The sequence below is a fragment of the Pan troglodytes genome, chromosome Y, assembly GCF_028858775.2.
Source record: "Pan troglodytes isolate AG18354 chromosome Y, NHGRI_mPanTro3-v2.0_pri, whole genome shotgun sequence".
Lineage (NCBI taxonomy): Eukaryota > Metazoa > Chordata > Mammalia > Primates > Hominidae > Pan > Pan troglodytes.
The window spans coordinates 17317161-17337062 of NC_072422.2; positions in this window are offsets into that span (position 1 = coordinate 17317161).

Here is a 19902-nt window from a genome sequence, read left to right on the forward strand (position 1 = left end):
TGTGAAGAGGGCTGGATCACATTGGCAATTTGTGATGGGATCACCCATCATCTTCCTTCCACTACCCATCCTGGGAGCCACCTGTCACCTGTGACATTCCCAAGATATTCCTTGGTCACCATTTTATTCTGTAAGTAGGGGTTACTCCAAAATAACAACATGATCTTGCAGAGATGAATGGGATGTTTCACTTCTTTCACCTGTCAGGACAAGGTGGAGAAAGCTTAAACATCTTTTTGGGTAAGGTGCCCACTGTTGCTTACAGGAATGAATTATTTCCCTTACCCTCCCCCACTAAACCCTCTAGCCTCAGTCTTCCCAGCCTCACCTCCAAGTTGATCACGTAGCTCAGCATGTCTTCATCTTGGTCACTGATCAAGGCTGATATCAGGGGGTGGTTTGCCATCTGCTTTAGGTCAAAGAGCCTTTAGATGCAATGGAAGGAAAAGTTAGAAGCAAGAGGGAAGAAGGCCTAGAGCACCCAGAGGCTTGGGTAAGGAATTTCTAAGATCTGCTTCCATGTATAACCTCCCTTTCTCCTCTACCTCCCCCTGAATTAAGGCCTCTTGGGTTCATGGAGTGCGTATAATTCTGAGGCTGACTGCACTGACACGCGGAGGGGTGACTTGCGAAGAGTCGCTGGTGTCTGAGGAGTGGCAGAATATGCTTATAACCAAAGACGCCCATTCCCAGATCAGACTGGCAAGGGGCAGCAATCACACTCCCTTAACAATAGCTTGATTCACAGAAAAACCTATTCTGGTGAGAACTCGCTTCTGCTCTCCAAAAAGATGCCCCAAACGTCTGCTGCTTGGCATCACGAAGGGTTTCTCTGCCACATGCAGGAAAATAATACCCACGCCTGCTCCAGTTTACTACAGCCACATTTGTCCACGGCAACTCACTGTTGTTCCCCAAATAATCACATCGACGCCGAGCTGCCCATCAGTTACTTACACTTCCCCAAGAGCACCTCTCAACTAGAAAGACAGAAGAAATACTGAAAAGGTTGCAACATTGGCCCAGAAGCCAGGGATGTTCTGGATGATGGCGCCTGTGCAGTACAGGTGCGGCTTGCGCCTCCTCTCCAGCTTTTCCCACTGCTGAGAAAAGGCCTTCCTGGCTCAGGCATTAACTGGCTCCAGCTCCACCTGAATGGCCAGCAGCTCCTCCAGTGCAGACTCTGGGGTCATGGGCCCAGGGCCAGGCTGTGCCCGCTGGGCCTCCTCCTACCGCTCCACGAGGGCCTCCTCCTGGGCCTCCACCTCCACCTCCACCTCCACCTCCACCTCCACCTCCACGTCCACCTCCACGTCCACCTCCACCTCCACCATTATGTCATCCAGCACTAGCACCACCTCCTCCCCGAAGGCCGCCGCCTTGCTCTGAGCCCCGGATGCCTCCTCCTGCAGAGACTCTATCCTGAAAATGGTGCTCTCTTTGGGACTCTCACAGACCACAGCCTGTGCCACCGGACCCACACCACAGGCACCCTGCTGCTGTGCTTACTGGAGCCTGTGGGCGGGTAGGCCCTCAGGGCGCATGCCCCGGGCTTCCAGGAGCCCCCTAACGAACTGCACGCAAAGGGCGCTGGGAGCCGCGCCACTACTGCCCACTTCCCGGCAAGGCAAGACCAATCAGTGCGACGGTGGTGGGCGTCTCCCTGGGTGGCACCTCCCCAGGCTGACCGGCATCACCAGCCCCCCGGGGTAAGCCTCCTCTGAGAAGCCCTCGCAGCTTGTGCCAGGTAGCGCTAGGTGCAGGCACAAGTGGGCTGCATGGCCTTTGGCATTGTGGGCATGGAAGCCCAGTGCCCTAACTTGTATCCTGAGTATGGCAAGCTATTGACCCACAGGGAACACATGAAAACATCTCACTGCATTAGGCTGGCCAGGTAGGTGGTACAGAATATTGCAGATCCAGAGGAGAACTCTCTCTAGCTGCTGAGGCGAGGGTGGCGGGGGTGGCCTGGGGTAAGTGGGTCAGGGCCAGCTCTTGGGAGGAAAGTCGCCTGGTTGTGCTGAGGTGGAATTCGTCTGCTCCAGAGGTCGGAACCCTGGCAAGAACTCTTGCAGGTCTAGGCAAATACAGGCTCCGAGTACTATGCTTCCTCCTTGAGAATGCTTTACTCCCAGGAGCATTCTAAAAGGCTTTGCGTCCTATGTCCCGGGCACACTGGAGGCCAGCCACCAGGGTTGGCTACCGACAGCCTGCGTGCCTGCTCTTGTGCACTGCCTTGCCGACCCAGAGGCTCCCGCACGTGCAGCAATGTCTGCAGTGCCTGCTGGCGGGGCTCTGAAAGCCCAGGACCTGGGCCTCTGGATCCTGAACTCCTGTGCGCAGTTGACCCTGGTGGGGACCTGAGCCCCATGGCGAGAGTGGCTATCTGCGGGCCCAGCGGGGCCCTTCAGGAAACCTGGGTCCATGTAGGTGTGGTACTAGGTTCTCAGCAGGGTGAGGCCCACGGGACTTTCAGGGAGCAGGCCTCTTCTGGAGCAGCCCTCCTGTGGAGCAGCCCCCAGAGCCTAGGGGTGCTGGGGATGCGCTGGGCTGCGCAGGCCGGGGTCTGTCAGAGCACCCAGGAGGGCACCATGTTCAGGCTGGAGGCTCTGCTGGAGAGGACGGCCGGGGTACAGATCAAGGAGGCGGCCTTGGAAAACGAGAAGGTGCTTATGGTGGAAGACCTAATGGCTGAGGTGGAGGTGGTGGTTGAGGAGGAGACCGATGTGAAGTGGCAGAAGGAGGACCAGTGGTCACAGCCTGCCCCTGGAGGCAGCACGCCCAGGCCGTCAATGAGCTCACTGGAGGTCTTCACTTGGAGCTGGGCTCCATGAATGCCTCAGGCCACAGGGCATCTCCGGCTTCTGGGCCAGAGCCATATCCTTGCAGCAGCCCATTTGGGATGGCTGGCAGCAGGCGTTGGGCATCAGGCTTGGGGGTTTGTGCGGGATGGGTGGGGGGAGGAGCCAGGAGGGAGGCACATGTGGTCAGCCAGGAGGCAGGGGATGGGGGACAGGGTGGGAGCTGAGGCCAGGTTCCTGCAGATAGGAGGGCAGATTGCTGTCAGAGCCCTGGGAGCAGTTGATAGGGATGGGGAGCCAAGCACAGCACTCACAAGAGAGAATCGCGGCGCCAAGGACCCTTCACACACAGCACAAAGTTGAAGGGCATTTTTCCCTGGGAAAGTCCCTGGAGGAACGGGACTCTGCACACCCATGCCAGGTAGAATCTGAAAGTGGACATTTGGAGCACTTTGAGGCCTATGGTGAAAGAGGATATATCTTCAGATTAAAACCAGACAGAAGAATTCTGAGAAACTGATTTGTGATGCATGCGTTCATCTCACAGAGTTGAACCTTTCTTTTGATAGAGCAGTTTGGAAACACTCTTTTTGTATAATCTGCAAATGGAGATTTGGAGCGCTTTGTGACCTATGGTAGAAAAGGAGATATCTTCACATAAAATCTAGATAGAAGCAATCTGAGAAACTTCTTTGTGATGTATGCATTCACCTGACAGAGATGAAACTTTCTTTTGATGGGCCAGTTTTGAAATACTCTTTTTGTTGAATCTGCAAGTGGACATTTGGAGCTCTTAAATGCCTAAGGTGGAAAAGGAAATATCTTCACATAAAAACTAGACAGAAGAATTCTGAGAACCTTCTTTGTGATGCATGCATTCATCTCACAGAGTTCAGTCTTTTCTTTGATTGAGGAGTTTGGAAGCACTCTTTTTGTAGAATCTGCAAGTGGATATTTGGAGCGCTTGGTGGCCTGTGGTAGAAAAGGAAATGTCTTAACATAAAATCTACATGGAAGCAATCTGAGAAACTTCTTTGTGATGTGTGCATTCATCTCACAGAGTTAAACCTTTCTTTTGATTGAGCAGTTTTGAAACTCTCTTTTTGTAGAATCTGCAAGTGGACATTTGGAGTGCTTTGATGCCTATGGTGGAAAAGGAAATATCTTCACATAAAAACTAGATATAAGAATTCTGAGAAACTTCTTAGTGAAGAGTGGGTTCATTTTACAGAGTTGAAACTTTCTTTTGATTGAGCAGTTTTGAACCTCTCTTTTTCTAGAATCTGCAAGTGGACATTTGGAGAGCTTTGAGGCCTAAGGTGGAAAAGGAAATACCTTCACGTAGAAACTAGACAGAAGAATTCTGAGAATCTTCTTTGTCATGTGTGCGTTCATCTCACAGAGTTAACTTTTTCTTTTGATTGAGCAGTTTGGAAAAACTCTTTTTGTAGAATCTGCAAGTGGACATTTGGAGCGCTTTGCAGCCTATGGTAGAAAAGGAAATATCTTCACATGAAATCTAGACAGAAGCAATCTGAGAAACTTCTTTTTGTTGTCTGCATTCATCTCAGAGAGTTAAACCTTTCCTTTGATGGTGCAGTTTTAAAACTCTCTTTTTGTAGAATCTGAAAGTGGACACTTGGAGCACTTTGAGGCCTGTGGTGGAAGAGGAAATATCTTCAGATTAAAACCAGACAGAAGAATTCTGAGAAACTTATTTGTGATGCGTGTGTTCATCTCACAGAGTTGAACTTTTCTTTTGATTGAGCAGTTTGGAAACACTCTTCTTGTATAATCTGCAAATGGAGATTTGGAGCACTTTGCAGACTATGGTAGAAAAGGAAATATCTTCACATAAATTCTAGATAGAAGCAACCTGAGAAACTTCTTTGTGATGTGTGCATTCATCTCACAGATTTGAAACTTTCTTTTGATGGACCAGTTTTGAAATACTCTTTTTGTTGAATCTGCAAGTGGATATTTGGAGCTCTTTCAGGCCTATGGTGGAAAAGGAAATATCTTCACATAAAAACTAGACAGAAGAATTCTGAGAAACTTCTTTGTGATGTGTGCATTCATCTCACAGAGTTCAGTCATTCTTTTGATTGAGCAGTTTGGAAACACTCTTTTTGTAGAATCTGCAAGTGGATATTTGGAGCGCTTGGTGGCCTATGGTAGAAAAGGAAATATCTTAACATAAAACCTACACAGAAGCAATCTGAGAAACTTCTTTGTGATGTGTACATTCATCTCCCAAAGTTGAACTTTTCTTTTGAAGGAAGAGTTTTGAAATACACTTTTTGTAGAATCTGCAAGTGGACATTTTGAGCATCTTGAGGCCTACGGTGGAAAAGGAAATATCTTCACATAAAAACTAGACAGAAGAATTCTGAGAAACTTCTTAGTGATGAGTGGGTTCATTTCACAGAATTGAAGCTTTCTTTTGATTGAGCAGTTTGGAAACACTCTTTGTGTAGAATGTGCAAGTGAATATTTAGAGCGCTATACAGTCTATGATATAAAAGGAAACATCTTCACATAAAATCTAGACAGAAGTAATCTGAGAAACTTCTTTGTGATGTGTGCATTCTTCTCACAGAGTTGAACTTTTCTTTTGGCTCAGCAGTTTTTGAGCTCTCTTTTTCAGAATCTGCAAGTGGACATTCGCGGAGCTTTGATGCCTATGGTGGAAAAGGAAATATCTGCATGTAAAAACTAGATGGAAGCTTTCTGAGAAATTTATTTGTGATGTGTGCGTTCATCCCAGAGAGATGAACCTTTCTTTTGATTGAGCAGTTTGGAAACACGCTTTTTGGAGAATCTGCAAGTGGACATTTGGAGCGCTTTGCGGTCTATGTTAGAAAAGGAAATATCTTCACATAAAATCTAGACAGAAGCATTCTGATAAACTTCTTTGTGATGTGTGCAGTGATCTCACAAATTTAAACCTTTGTTTTGATTGAGTAGTTTTGAAACTCTCTTTTTGAAGAATCCGTAAGTGGACAATTGGAGCGAATTGAAGCCTATGGTGGAAAAGGAAATATCTTCGGATAAATACTAGACAGAATAATTCTGGGAAACATCTTTGAGATGTGTGCATTCATCTCACAGAGTTTAACGTTTCTTTTGTGTGAGCAGTTTGGAAACACTCTTTTCATAGAATCTGCAAGTGGGCATTTGGAGTGCTTTGCAGCCTATGGTAGAGAAGGAAATATCTTCACATAAAATCTAGACAGAAGCATTCTGATAAACTTCTTTGTGATGTGTGCATTCATCTCACAGAGTTGAACCTTTCTTTTGAAGGACCAGTTTTGAAATATGCGTTTTGTAGAATCTGCAAGTGGACATTTCGAGTGCCTTGAGGCTTATGGTGGAAAAGAAAATATCTTCACACACACAAAAAAGACAGAAGAATTCTGAGGAACTTTTTTGTGACGTGTGCATTCATCTCAAACAGCTGAACTTTTCTTTTGGTTGAGCAGTTTGGAAACAGTCTTTTTGTAGAATCTGCAAGTGGACATTTGGAGCGTTATGCGGCCTATGGTAGAAAGGAAATATCTTCACATAAAATCTAGACAGAAGCAATCTGAGAAACTTCTGTGGGATGTGTGAATTCATCTCCCAGAGTTAACCCTTTCTTTGGATTGGGCACTTTTGACATTCTCTTTTTGCAGAATTTGCGAGTGGACTTTTGGAAGGCTTTGACCCCTAGAGTGGAAAGGAAATAACTTCACATGAAATCTAGACCAAAGCAATATGAAAAATTTCTTTTTGATGTGTGCATTCATCTCACAGAGTTAAAACTTTCCTTTGATTGTGTAGTTTTGAAAGGCTCTTTTTGTAGAATCTGCAAGTGGATATTTGAAGCGCTTTGAGGCTTATGGTGGAAGAAGAAATATCTTCAGATTAAAACTTGACAGAAGAATTCTGCAAAACTTACTTGTGATGTGTGCGTGCATCTCAAATAGTTGAACCTTTCTTTTGATTGAGCAGTTAGGAAACACTTTTTTTTGTAGAATCTGCAAATTGGGATTTGGAGCACTCTGCAGCCTGTGGTAAAAAAGGAGATATCTTCACATAAAATACAGACAGAAGCAATCAGAGAAACTTCTTTGTGATGTGTGCATTCATCTCACAGAGTTGAAAATTTCTTTTGATGTACTAGTTTTGAAATACTCTTTTTGTTTAATCTGCAAGTGGACATTTGGAGCTCTTTGAGGCCTATGGTGGAAAAGGAAATCCTTCACATAAAAACTAGACAGAAGTATTCTGAGAAACCACTTTGCGATGTGTGTGTTCATCTCACAGAGTTGAGCATTTCTTTTGATTGAGCAGTTTGGAAACACTCTTTTTGTAGAATCTGCAGGTGGACATTTGAAGCTTTTTGTGGCCTATCATAGAAAAGGAAATATCTTAACATAAAATCTAGACAGACGAAATCTGAGAAACTTCATTGTGATGTGTGCATTCATCTCCCAGAATTGAAACTTTCTTTTGATTGAGGAGTTTGGAAACACTCTTTTTGTAGAACGTGCAAGTGGACATTTGGAGCACTTTGTGGCCTATGGTAGAAAAGGGAATACCTTTATATAAAAACTAGACAGAAACATTCTGAGAAACTTATCTGGATGTGTGCATACATCTCCCAGAGTTGAACCTTTCTTGTGATTGTGCAGTTTGGAAACACTCTTTTTGTGAAATCTGCAAGTGGACATTTTGAGTGCTTTGCGGCCTATGGTAAAAAAGGAAATATCTTCACATGAAATCTAGACAGAAGATATCTGAGAAACTTCTTGGTGATGTGTACATTCATCTCACAGAGTTATACTTTTCTTTTGATTGAGTAGTTTTTTAAACTCTCTTTTTGCAGAATCTGCATGTGGACATTTGGAGCGCTTTGAGCCCTGTGTTGGAAAAGGAAATATCTTCACATATAAACTAGACTAAAGACATCTGAGAAACTTCTTTGTGATGTGTGCATTCATCTCCCAGAGTTCAACCTTTCTTTTGATGGACCAGTATTGAAATATTTTTTTTTTTAGAATCTGCAAGTGGACATTTCGAGCGCGTTGAGGACTATGGTAGAAAATGATATATCTTCACATAAAAATTAGACAGAAGAATTATGAGAAACTTCTTCATGATGTGTGAGTTCATCTCACAGAGTTGAACCTTCCTTTGACTGAGCAGTTTGGAAAACCTCTTTTTGTAGAATCTGCAAGTTAATATTTTGAGCGCTTTGTGGCTGATGGTAGAAAAGGAAACACCTTCACATAAAATCTCAACAGAAGCAATCTGAGAAACTTCTTTGTGATGTGTGCATTCATCCCACAGCATTAAATGTTTCTTTTGATTGAGCATTTTTGAGACTCTCTTTTCGTAGAATCTGCAAGTGGACATTTGGAGAGCTTTGTGCCCTGCAGTAGAAAAGGAAATATCTTCACATAAAATCTTGACAAAAGCAATCTGAGAAACTTCTTTGAGATGTATGCATTCATCTCCTAGAGATAAACCTTTCTTTTGATTGAGCAGTTTTGAAATTCTCTTTTTGTAGATTCTACAATTGGACGTTTGGAGCGCTTTGAGGCCTATGGTGGTAAAGGAAATATCTTCACATATAAACTAGACAGAATAATTCTGAGAAATTCCTTTGTGATGTTTGCATTCATCTCATGGAGTTGAACCTTTCTTTTGATTGAGCTGTTTGGAAACACTCTTTTTGTAGGATCTGGCAATTGGTCATTTCAAGTGCTTTGCAGCCTATGGTAGAAAAGGAAATATCTTCACACAAAATCTAGACAGAAACAATCTGAGAAACTTGTTTCTGATGTGTGCATTTATCTCACAGAGTTAAACCTTTCTTTTGATTGAGCAGTTCTGAAACTTTCTTTTTGTAGAATCTGCAAGTGGGCATTTGGAGTGCTTTGAGGCCTATGGTGGAAAAGGAAATATCTTCACATAAATACTAGACAGAAGAATTCTGGGAAACTTCTTTGTGATGTGTGCATTCATCTCATGGATTTGAACCTTTCTTTTGATTGAGCAGTTTGGAAACTCTCTTTTTGTAGAATCTGCAAGTGGACATTTAGATTGCTTTGCAGCATATTGTTGAAAAGTAAATATCTTTACATAAAATCTAGACAGAAGCAATCTGAGAAACTTCTTTGTGATGTGTGCATTCACATGACAGAGTTAAACCTTTCCTTTGATTGAGCAGTTTTGAAACTCTCTCTTTATAGAATCTGCAAGTGGACATTTGGAGCACTTTGCGGCCTGTTAGAAAAGGAAATATCTTCACATAAAATCCAGACAGAAGCAATCTGAGAAACTTCTTTGTGTTGTATGCATTCATCACACAGAGTTAAAGCTTCCTTTTTGTAGAGCAGTTTTGAAACTCTTTTTGTAGAATCTGCAAGTGGACATTTGGAGCGCTATGGTGGAAAAGGTAATATCCTCACATAAAAATTACACAGAAGAATTCTGACAAACTTCTTTGTGATGTGTGTGTTCATCTCACAGAGTTGAGCCTTTCTTTTGATTGAACAGTTTGGAAACACTGTTTATGTAGAATCTGCAAGTGGACATTTGGAGCACTTTGAGGCCTATGGTAGAAAAGGAAATACCTTCACATAAAATCTAGACAGAAGCAATCTGAGAAACTTCTTTCTGATGTGTGCATTCATCCTACAGAGTTAAATGGTTCTTTTGATTGAGCAGTTTCAAAACTATCTTTTCGTAGAATCTGCAAGTGGAAATTTGGAGCGCTTTGAGGCTTATGGTGGAAAAGGAAATATCTTCACATAAAAACTAGACAGAAGAATTCTGAGAAATACTTTGTAATGTGAGCGTTCATCTCACATAGTTGAATCTTTCTTTTGATTGAGCAGTTTGGAAAAATAGTTTTTGTAGAATCTGCAAGTGGACATTTGGAGCTCTTTGCAGCCTATGGTAGAAAAGGAAATATCTTCACATAATATCTAGAAAGAAGCAATCTGAGAAACTTCTTTGTGATGTGTGCATTCATCTCACAGAGTTAAACATTTGTTTTGGTTGAGCAGTTTTGAAACTCTCTTTCTGTAGAATCTGCAAGTAGACATTTGGAGTGCTTTGAGGCCTATCTTGGAAAAGGAAATATCTTCTTAGCAAATCTAGACTGAAGAATTCTGAGAAACTCCTTTGAAATGTGTGCGTTCATCTCACAAAGTTGAATTTTTCTTTTGATTGAGCAGTTTGGAAACATTCTTTTTGTAGAATCTGCAAGTGGAAGTTTGGAGAGCTTTGCAGCTTATGGTACAGAAGGAAATATCTTCACGTGCTATCTAGACAGAAGTAATCTGAGAAGCTTCTTTGTGATGTATTTATCTCACAGAGATAAACCTTTCCTTTGACAGAGCAGTTTAGAAACTATCTGTAGAATCTGCAAGTGGACATTTAGAGCGCTTTGTGGCCTATGGTAGAAAAGGTAATATCTTCACATAAAATCTAGACAATAGCAATCTGGGAAACTTCTTTGTGAAGGGTGCATTCATCTCACAGAGTTAACCTTTTCTTTTGATTGAGCAGTTTGGAAACTCTCTTGTTGTAGTATCTGCAAGTGGACATTTGGAGCGCTTTGATGCCTGTGGTGGAAAAGGAAATATCTTCACATAAAAATAGATAGAAGCATTTTGAGAAACTTCTCTGTGAGGTGTGCGTTCATCTCCCAGAGTTGAACCTTTCTTTTGATGGACGAGTATTGACATACTCTTTTTGTAGAATCTGCAAGTGGACTTTTCGAGCGCTGTGTGGCCTATGGTGGAAAATGATACATCTTCAAATAAAATCCAGACAGAAGAAATCTGAGAAACTTCTTTATAATGAGTGCATTCATCTCACTGAGTTAAACATTTCTTTTGATTGAGCAGTTTTGAAACTCTCTTTTTGTAGTATCTGCAAGTGGACATTTGGAACACTTTGAGGCCTGTGGCAGAAAAGGACACATCTTCACACAAAACCTAGACAGAAGAATTCTGAGTAAATTCTCTGCGATGTGTGGGTACATCTCACAGAGTTGAAAATATCTTTTGATTGAGAAGTTTGGAAATACTCTTTTTGTAGAATCTGCAAGTGGAGATTTGGAGCGCTTTGCGGTCTATGGTAGAAAAGGAACTATATTCACATAAAATCTAGACAGAAGCAATCTGAGAAACTTCTTTGTGATGTATACATTCATATCACAGAGTTAAACTTTTCTTTTGATTGAGCACTTTGAAACACTCTTTTTGTAGAAGCTGCAAGTGGACATTTGGAGTGCTTTCAGGCCTATGATAGAAAAGGAAATATCTTCACATAAAAACTACACAGAAGAATTATGAGAACCTTCTCTGTGATGTGTGCGTTCATCTCACAGAGTTGAACATTTCTTTTGGTTCAGCATTTTGGAAACCCTCTTTTTGTAGAATCTGCAAGTGGACATTTGGAGAGCTTTGCAGCCTATGGCAGAAAAGGAAATGTCTTCACATAATATCTAGACATAAGCAATCTGAGAAACTTCTTTGTGATGTGTGCATTCATCTCACAGAGTTAAAACTTTCTTTTGATTGAGCAGTTTTGAAACTCTCTTTTTGTAGAATCTGAAAGTGGACATTGGTATCACTTTGAGGCCTATGGTGGAAAAGGAAATGTCTTCACATAAAAACTAGTCAGAAGAATTCTGAGAAACTTCTTTGTGATGTGTACGTTCATCTCACAGAGTTGGACCTTTCTTTTGATTGAGCAGTTTGGAAACATTCCTTTTGTAGAAACTGCAAGTGGAGATTTGGAGTGCTTTGTGGCCCATGGTAGAAAAGGAAGTATCTTCATATAAAATCTAGACAGAAGCAATCTGAGAAACTTCCTTGTGATGTGTGCATTCATCTCACAGAGTTAAACTTTTCCTTGATTGAGCAGTTTTGAAACTTTTTGTAGAATCTGCCAGTGGACATTTGGCCGCTTAGAGACCTAAGTTGGAAAAGGTAATATCTTCCCATAAACATTAGACAAAATAATTCTGAGAAACTTCTCTGCGATGTGTGAGTTCATCTCTCAGAGTTGAACCTTTCTCTTGAATGACTAGTTTGGAAATAACCATTTGTAGAATCTGCAAGTGGAGATTTGGATTGCTTTGCGGCCTATGATAGAGAGGAAAAATCTTCACATAAAATCTAGACAGAAGCAATCTGAGAAACTTCTTTGATGTGTGCATTAAACTCACAGAGTCAAATCTTTCTTCTGATTGGTCAGTTTTGAAACTCTCTTTTTGTAGAATCTGCAAGTGGACATTCAGAGCGCTATGAGGCCTATGGTGGAAAAGGAAGTATCTTCACATAAAAGCTAGAGAGAAGAATTCTGAGAAACTTCTTTGTGATGTGCATGTTCACCTCACAGAGTTGAACCTTTCTTTTGATTGAGAAATTTGGAAACACTCTTTTTGTAGAATCTGCAAGAGGATATTTGGAGCCATTTGTGGCCTAAGTTCGAAAAGGAAATATCTTCACATAAAATCTAGACAGAAGCAGTCTGATAAACTTCTTCATGACATGTGCATTCATCTCACAGAGTTAAACATTTCTTTTGATTGAGCAGTTCTGAAAGTCTCTTTTTGTAGAATCTGCAAGTGGACCTTTGGAGCGCTTTGTGGCCGATGGTAGAAAAGGAAATATCTTCACATAAAATCTAGACAGAAGCAATCTGAGAAACTTCTTTGTGATGAGTGCTTTCATCTCACAGTTAAACCATTCTTTTGATTAACCCGTTTTGAAACTCTGTTTTGGTAGAATCTGCAAGTGGACATTTGGAGCGCTTTGAGGCCTATGGTGGAAAAAGAAATATGTTCACATATAAACCAGACAGAATAATTCTGATAAACTTCTTTGTGATGTGGGCTTTCATCTCACAGAGTTGAACCGTTCTTTTGATTCAGCAGTTTTGAAACACTCTTTTTGTAGGATCTGCATGTGGACATTTGTAGCGCTTTGTGGCCTATGTTAGAAAAGGAAATATCTTCTCATAAATTCTAGACAGCAGCAATCTGAGAAACTTCTTTGTGATGTGTGCATTCATCTCACAGAGTTAAACATTTGTTTTGATTGAGCAGTTTTGAAACTCTCTTTTTGTAGAATGTGCAGTTGGAAATTTGGAGCGATTTAAAGCCTATGGTGGAAAAGAAAATATCTTCACATAAGAAGTACACAGAAGCATTCTGAGAAACTTCTTTGTGATGTGTACATTCATCTCACAGTGTTGAACCTTTCTTTTGATCGAGCAGCTTTGAAACACTCTTTTTGTAGTATCTGCTAGTGGATACATGGAGCGATTTGAGGCCTATTGTGGAAAAGGAAATATCTTCACATAAAAACTACAAAGAAGCATTCTCTCAAACTTCTTTGTTATGAGTGAATTCATCACACAGAGTGGAACCTTTCTTTTGATTGATCAGTTCTGAAATACTCTTTTTGTCGAATCTGGAAGTGGATATTTGGAGGGCTTTGAGGCTTATTTTGGAAAAGGAACTATCTTCACATAAAAACTACACAGAAGCATTATGAGACACTTCTTTGTTATGCGTCTATTCAACTCACAGGGTGGAAACTATCTTTTGATGGGGCACTTTTAAATCTCTCTTTTTGCAGAATCTGCAAGCGGATATTTGGAGCATTTTGAGGCTTACCATGGAAAAGCAAATATCTTCACCTAAAAACTACACAGAAACATTCTGAGAAACTTCTTTGTCACGTGTGTATTCAACTCACAAGGTCGAACCTATCTTTTGATTGACCAGTTTTGAATCTCTCTTCTTGCAGAATCTACAAGTGGATATTTGCAGAGCTTTTAGGCCTATTGTGGAAAAGGAAATGTCTCCACATAAAAACTACACAGAGAAATTCTGAGAAACTTCTTTGTGATGTGTGCATTCAACTCAGAGAGCTGGACTGATCTTTTGATTGAGCAGTTTTGAAACTCTCTTTTTGTAGAATCTGCAAGTGGACACTTGGAGCACTTTGAGGCCTATGGTGGAAAAGGTAGTATTTTCCAATATAAACTAGACAGAATAATTCCGAGAAACTTCTTTGTGACATGTGTGTTCATCTCCCAGAGTTGAACCTTTCTTTTCACTGAGCAGCTTGGAAACACTCTTTTTGTAGAATCTGCAAGTGGACATTTGGAGCGCTTTGCGGCCTAAGGCAGAAAAGGAAATATCTTCATATAGAATCTAGACAGAAGCAATCTGAGAAACTTCCTTGTGATGTGTACATTCATCTCGAAACAGCTCATTGAAAAGAAAGGTTCAACTCTGTGTGATAAATGAATCCATTACAAAGAAATTTCTCTGAATGCTTCTGTGTAGTTTTTATGTGAAGACATTTGCTTTTCCACAAGAGGCCTCAAAGCGCACCAAATATCCACTTGCAGATTCTACAAGAAGAGTGTTTGAGAACTGCTGAATCATAACATAGGTTCAACCCTGTGAGATAAATGCACACATCACAAATAAGTTTCTCATAATGCTTCTGTGTAGTTTTTATTTGAATATATTTCTTTTTCCACCATAGGCTACAAAGGGCCCCAAATATCCAATGGCAGTAACTACAAAAAGAGAGATTCAAAACTGCTCAATCAAAAGATAGGTTCAACTCTGTGAGTTGAATGCACACATCACAAAGAAGTTTCTAGGAATTTCTATATGTAGTTTTTATGTGGAGATATTTCCTTTTCCACAATAGGCCTAAAAGCTCTCCAAATATCCACTTACAGATTCTTCAAAAAGAGAGATTCAAAACTGGTCAATCAAAAGATAGGTTCATCCTTGTGTAAGTTGAATGCACACGTGGCAAAGAAGTTTCTCAGAATGCTTCTGTGTAGTTTTTATGTGAAGATATTTGCTTTTCCATTGTATGTCTCAAAGTGCTCCAAATATCCACTTGCAGATTCTGCAAAAATGGAGATTCAAAACTGCTCAATCAAAAGATAGTTTCCACTCTGTGGGTTGAATGCACACATAACAAAGAAGTTTCTCAAAATGCTTCTGTATAGTTTTTATGGGAAGATATTTCCTTTTCCAAAATAAGCCCCAAAGCCCTCCAAATATCCACTTCCAGTTCTACAAAAAGAGTGTTTCAGAACTGCTCAATCGAAAGAAAGGTTGCACTTTGTGTGATGAATTCACTCACTGCAAAGAATTCTGTGAGAATGCTTCTGTGTAGTTTTTATGTGAAGATATTTCCTTTTCCACGATAGGCCTCAAATTGCTCCAAATATCCACTAGCAGATTGTACAAAAAGAATGTTTCAAAACTGCTCAATGAAAAGAAAGGTTCAACACTGTGAAATAAATGCACACATCACAAAGAAGTCTCTCAGAATGCTTCTGTGTAGTTTTTATGTGAAGCTATTTGATTTTCCACAGTAGGCCTCAAAGCACTCCTAATATCCACTTGCAGATTCTGCAAAAAGAGATTCAAAACAGCTCAATCAAAAGATAGTTTCAACTCTGTGAGTTGAATGCACACCTCACAAAGAAGTTTCTCAAATGCTTCACTGTAGTTTTTATGTGAAGATATCTTTTCCTCCAAAATAGTCCTCAAAGCCCTCCAAATAGCCACTTCCAGATTCTATGAAAAGACTGTTTCAAAACTGCTCAATCCAAAGAAAGGTTCCACTCTGTGTGGTGAATGCACTCATCACAAAGAAGTTTCTCTGAACACTTCTGTGTAGTTTTTATTTGAAGATATTTACTTTTCCACCATAGGGCGCAAAGGGCTCCAAATACCCACTTGCAGATTCTACAAAAAGAGAGATGCTAAACTGCTCATTCAAAAGATAGGTTCAACTCTGTGAGTTGAATGTGCACATCACAAATAAGTTTCTCAGAATACTTCTGTGTAGTTTTTATGTGAAGATATTTCCTTTTCCACTGTAGGCCTCAAATAGCTCCAAAGATACACTTGCAGATCATACAAAAACAGTGTTTCAATAGGGCTTAATCAAAAGAAATGTTCAACTCTGTGAAATGAATGCACACATCACAAAGAAGTTTCTCAGAATTTACTCTCAGAATTTTAGGTGAAGATATTTGCTTTTCCACGGTAGGACTCAAAGCGCTCCAAATATCCACTGGCAGATTCTACAAAAAGAGTGTTTCAAAACTGCTCAATCATAAGATAGATTCAACCCTGTGAGATGAATGCACACGTCAAAGGGAGTTTCTCAGAATGCTTCTCTCAATCAAAAGATAGGTTCAACTCAGTGAGTTGAACGCACGCATCACAAAGAAGTTTCTCAGAATGCTTTTGTGTAGTTTTTATGTGATGATATTTGCTTTTCCAAAATAGGCCTCAAATGTCTACAAATATCCACTCTCAGATCCTGCAAAAAGAGAGATTTAAAACTGCTTAATGATAAGATAGGTTCGACTCTGTGAGTTGAATGCACACATCACAAAGAAGTTTCTCAGAATGCCTGTCTGTAGTTTTTATGTGAAGATATTTGATTTCCCAAGTAGGCCTCAAAGCACTCCTAATACCCACTTGCAGATTCTGCAAAAAGAGAGATTCATAACGGCTCAATCAAAAGACAGGTTCAACTCTGTGAGTTGAATGCATACCACTCAAAGAAGTTTCTAAGAATGCTTCTGTGTAGTTTTTATGTGAAGATATCTCCGTCTCCAAGATAGCAATCAAAGCCCTCCAAATATCCACTTCCAGATTCTATGAAAAGAATGTTTCAAAACTGCAAAATCCAAAGAAAGTTTCAACTCTGTTTGAAGAATGCACTCATCCAAAGAAGTTTCTCTGAATGCTTCCGCATAGTTTTTATTTGAACATATTTCCTTTTCTACCATAATGTGTGAAGGGCTCCAAATATCCACATGCAGATTCTCCAGAAAGAGAGATTCTAAACTGCTCAATCTACATATAGGTTCAACTCTGTGAGTTGAATGCACACATCACAAAGAAGTTTCTGAGAATGCTTCTGTCTAGTTTTTATGTGAAGATATTTCCTTTTCCACCATAGACTTCAAATCGCTTCACATATCCACTTGCAGATTCTACAAAAAGAGTGTTTCAAAACTGCTCAATCAAAAGAAAGGTTCAACTCGGTGAGATGAATGCACACATCACAAAGAAGTTTCACAGAATCCTACTATCTAGTTTTTATATGAAGAAATTTGCTTTTACCCCAGAGGCTACAAATCAATCAAAATATCCACTTGCAGATTCTAAAAAAAAGAGTGTTTCAAAACTGCTCCATTAAAAGAAATGTTCAACTCTGTGAGTTGAATACACACATCACAAAGTAGTTTCTCAAAATGTTTCTGTCTAGTTTTTATATGAAGATATTACTTTTTCCACTGTGGGCCTCAAACCCCTCCAAATATCGATTTGCAGACACCACAAAAACACGGATTCCAAATTGTGCAATCCAAAGAAAAAGGTACAACTCTGTGGGATAAATGGACACATCACGAAGCAGTTTCTTAGAATGCTTTTGTGTAGTTTTGATGTGAAGATATTTACTTTTCCCCTTAGGCCTCAAAGCGCTCCAAATATCCTCTTGGAGATTCTACTAAAAGAGTGTGTCAAAGCTGCTCAACCAAAAGTAATGTTGAATTCTGTGAGATGAATGCGCACATCACAAAAAAGTTTCTCAGAATGCTTCTGTGTGGTTCTTATGCGAAGATACTTCCTTCTCCACCATTGGCCTCAAAGCACTCCAAATATCCTCTTGCAGATTCTACAAAAAGAGTGTTTGAAAACTGGTGAATGAAAAGAAAGTTTCAATTCTGTCAAATGAATGCACTCATCCAAAGAAGTTTCTCAGAATGCTTCTGTCTAGTTTTTATTTGAAGATACTCCCTTTTCCAACATCGGCCCCAAATCACTCCAAATATCCACTTACAGATTCTTCAAAAAGAGTTTTTCAAAACTGCTTAATCAAAAGAAAGGTTCACCTCTCTGAGATGAATGCACACATTACAAAGAAGTTTCTCAGAATGCTGCTGTATAGTTTTTATTTGAAGATGTTTCCTTTTCCACTAGCGGCCAAAAAGCTCTCCAAATATCCACTGGCAGATTCCACAAAAAGAGTGTTTCAAAATTGCTCAATCAAAAGAAAGATTCAACTCTCCGAGTTGAATGCACACATCACAAAGAAGTTTCTGGGAATGCTTCTGTCCAATTTTTGAGTGAAGATATTTCATTTTCCACAATAGGCCCCAAAGAACTCCAAATATCCACTTCCACATTCTACAAAAAGATTGTTTCAAAACTGCTCAATCAAAAGAAAGTTTCATCTCTGTGACATGAATGCATGCATCACAGTGAAGTTTCCCATAATGCTTCCATGTAATTTTTATGGGCAGATATTTCCTTTTCAACCATAGGCCTCAAAGCTCTCCACATATCCAATTGCAGATTCTACAAAAAGAGTTTTTCAAAACTGCTCAATTAAAGGAAAGGTTCAAATCTGTGATATGAATGCACAGATCACAAAGAAGTTTGTCATAATGTTTCTGTGTAGTTTTATGTGAAGATATTTACTTTTCCACAATAGCCCTCAAAACACTCCAAAGGTCCACTTGCAGATTCTACAAGATAGTGTTTCAAAACTCCTCTATCAAAAGAAAGATTCAACTCTGTGAGATGAATGCACACATCACAAAGAAGTTTCTTTGAATGCTTCCGTGTAGTTTTGATGTGAAGATATTTCCTTTTCCAAAATAGGCCACAAAGGGCTCCACATATCCACTTGCCAATTCTACAAAAAGAGAGGTTCAAAATTGCTCCATCAAAAGATAGGTTCAACTTTGTGAGTTGAATGGAATATCACATAGAAGTTTCTCAGAATGATTCCGTGTAGATTTTATGTGAAGGTATTTCCTTTTCCACCAAAATCCTCAGAGCGCTCCAAATATCTACTTGCCGATTCTACAAAAAGAGAGGTTCAAAATTGCTCCATCAAAAGATAGGTTCAACTCTGTGAGATGAATGCACACATCACAAAAAGTTTCTGCAAATGCTTCTGCGTAGTTTTTATGTGAAGATATTTCCTTTTCAACAATAGGCCTCAAACCTCTCCAAATATCCACTTGCAGATTTTGGAAAAACACAGATTCAAAACTGCTCGATCAAAAGAAAGGTTCGACACTGTGAGATGAATGCACACATCACAAAGAAGATTCTCAAAATGCTTCTTTGTAGTTTTTAAGTGACGATATTTCCTTTTCCACCGTAGGATGCAAATGTCTCCAAATATCCACTTGCAGATTCCACAAAAAGACAGTTTCAAAACTGCTCAATCAACAGATGGGTTCAATTCTGTGAGTTGAATGCCCACATCACAAAGAAGTTTCTCAGAATGCTTCTGTGCAGTTTGTTAATGAAGGTATTTCCATTTCCACAATAAGCCCTGAAGTGCTCAAAATATCTACTTGTAGATTGTACAAAAAGAGTGTCTCCAAACTGCTCAACCAAAAGAAAGGTTCAACTCTGTGAGATGAATGCACATATCACAAAGAAGTTTCTCAGAATGGTTCTGTGTAGTTTTTATGTGAAGATATTTCCTTCTCCACAATAGGCTTCAAAGCACTCAAAATATCCACTTTCACATTCTACAAAAACAGTGTTTCAAAACTGCTCAATCAAAAGAAAGATTCAACCCTGTGAGATGAATGCACACATCACAAAGAAGTTTCTCAGAATGCTTCTGAGTAGTTTTTATGTGAGGATAACTCCTTTTCCACAATAGGCCTAAAAGCACTCCAAATATCTAATTGCAGGCCCTACAAAAAGAGTGGTTGAAAACTGCTCAATCAGAAGACAGGTTCAACTCTGTGAGTTGAATGCACACATCACAAAGAAGTTTCTGAGAATACTTATGTGTAGTTTTTATGTGAAGATTTGTCCTTTTCCACCATAGGCCTCAAAGCCCTCCAAATAGCCACTTGCAGAGTCTACAAAAAGAGAGTTTCAAAACTGCTCAATCAAAAGAAGGGCTCAAATCTGTGAGATGAATGCGCACATCAAAAATGAATTTCTCAGAATGCTTTTGCGTAGTTTTTATGTGAAGATATTTCCTTTTCCACA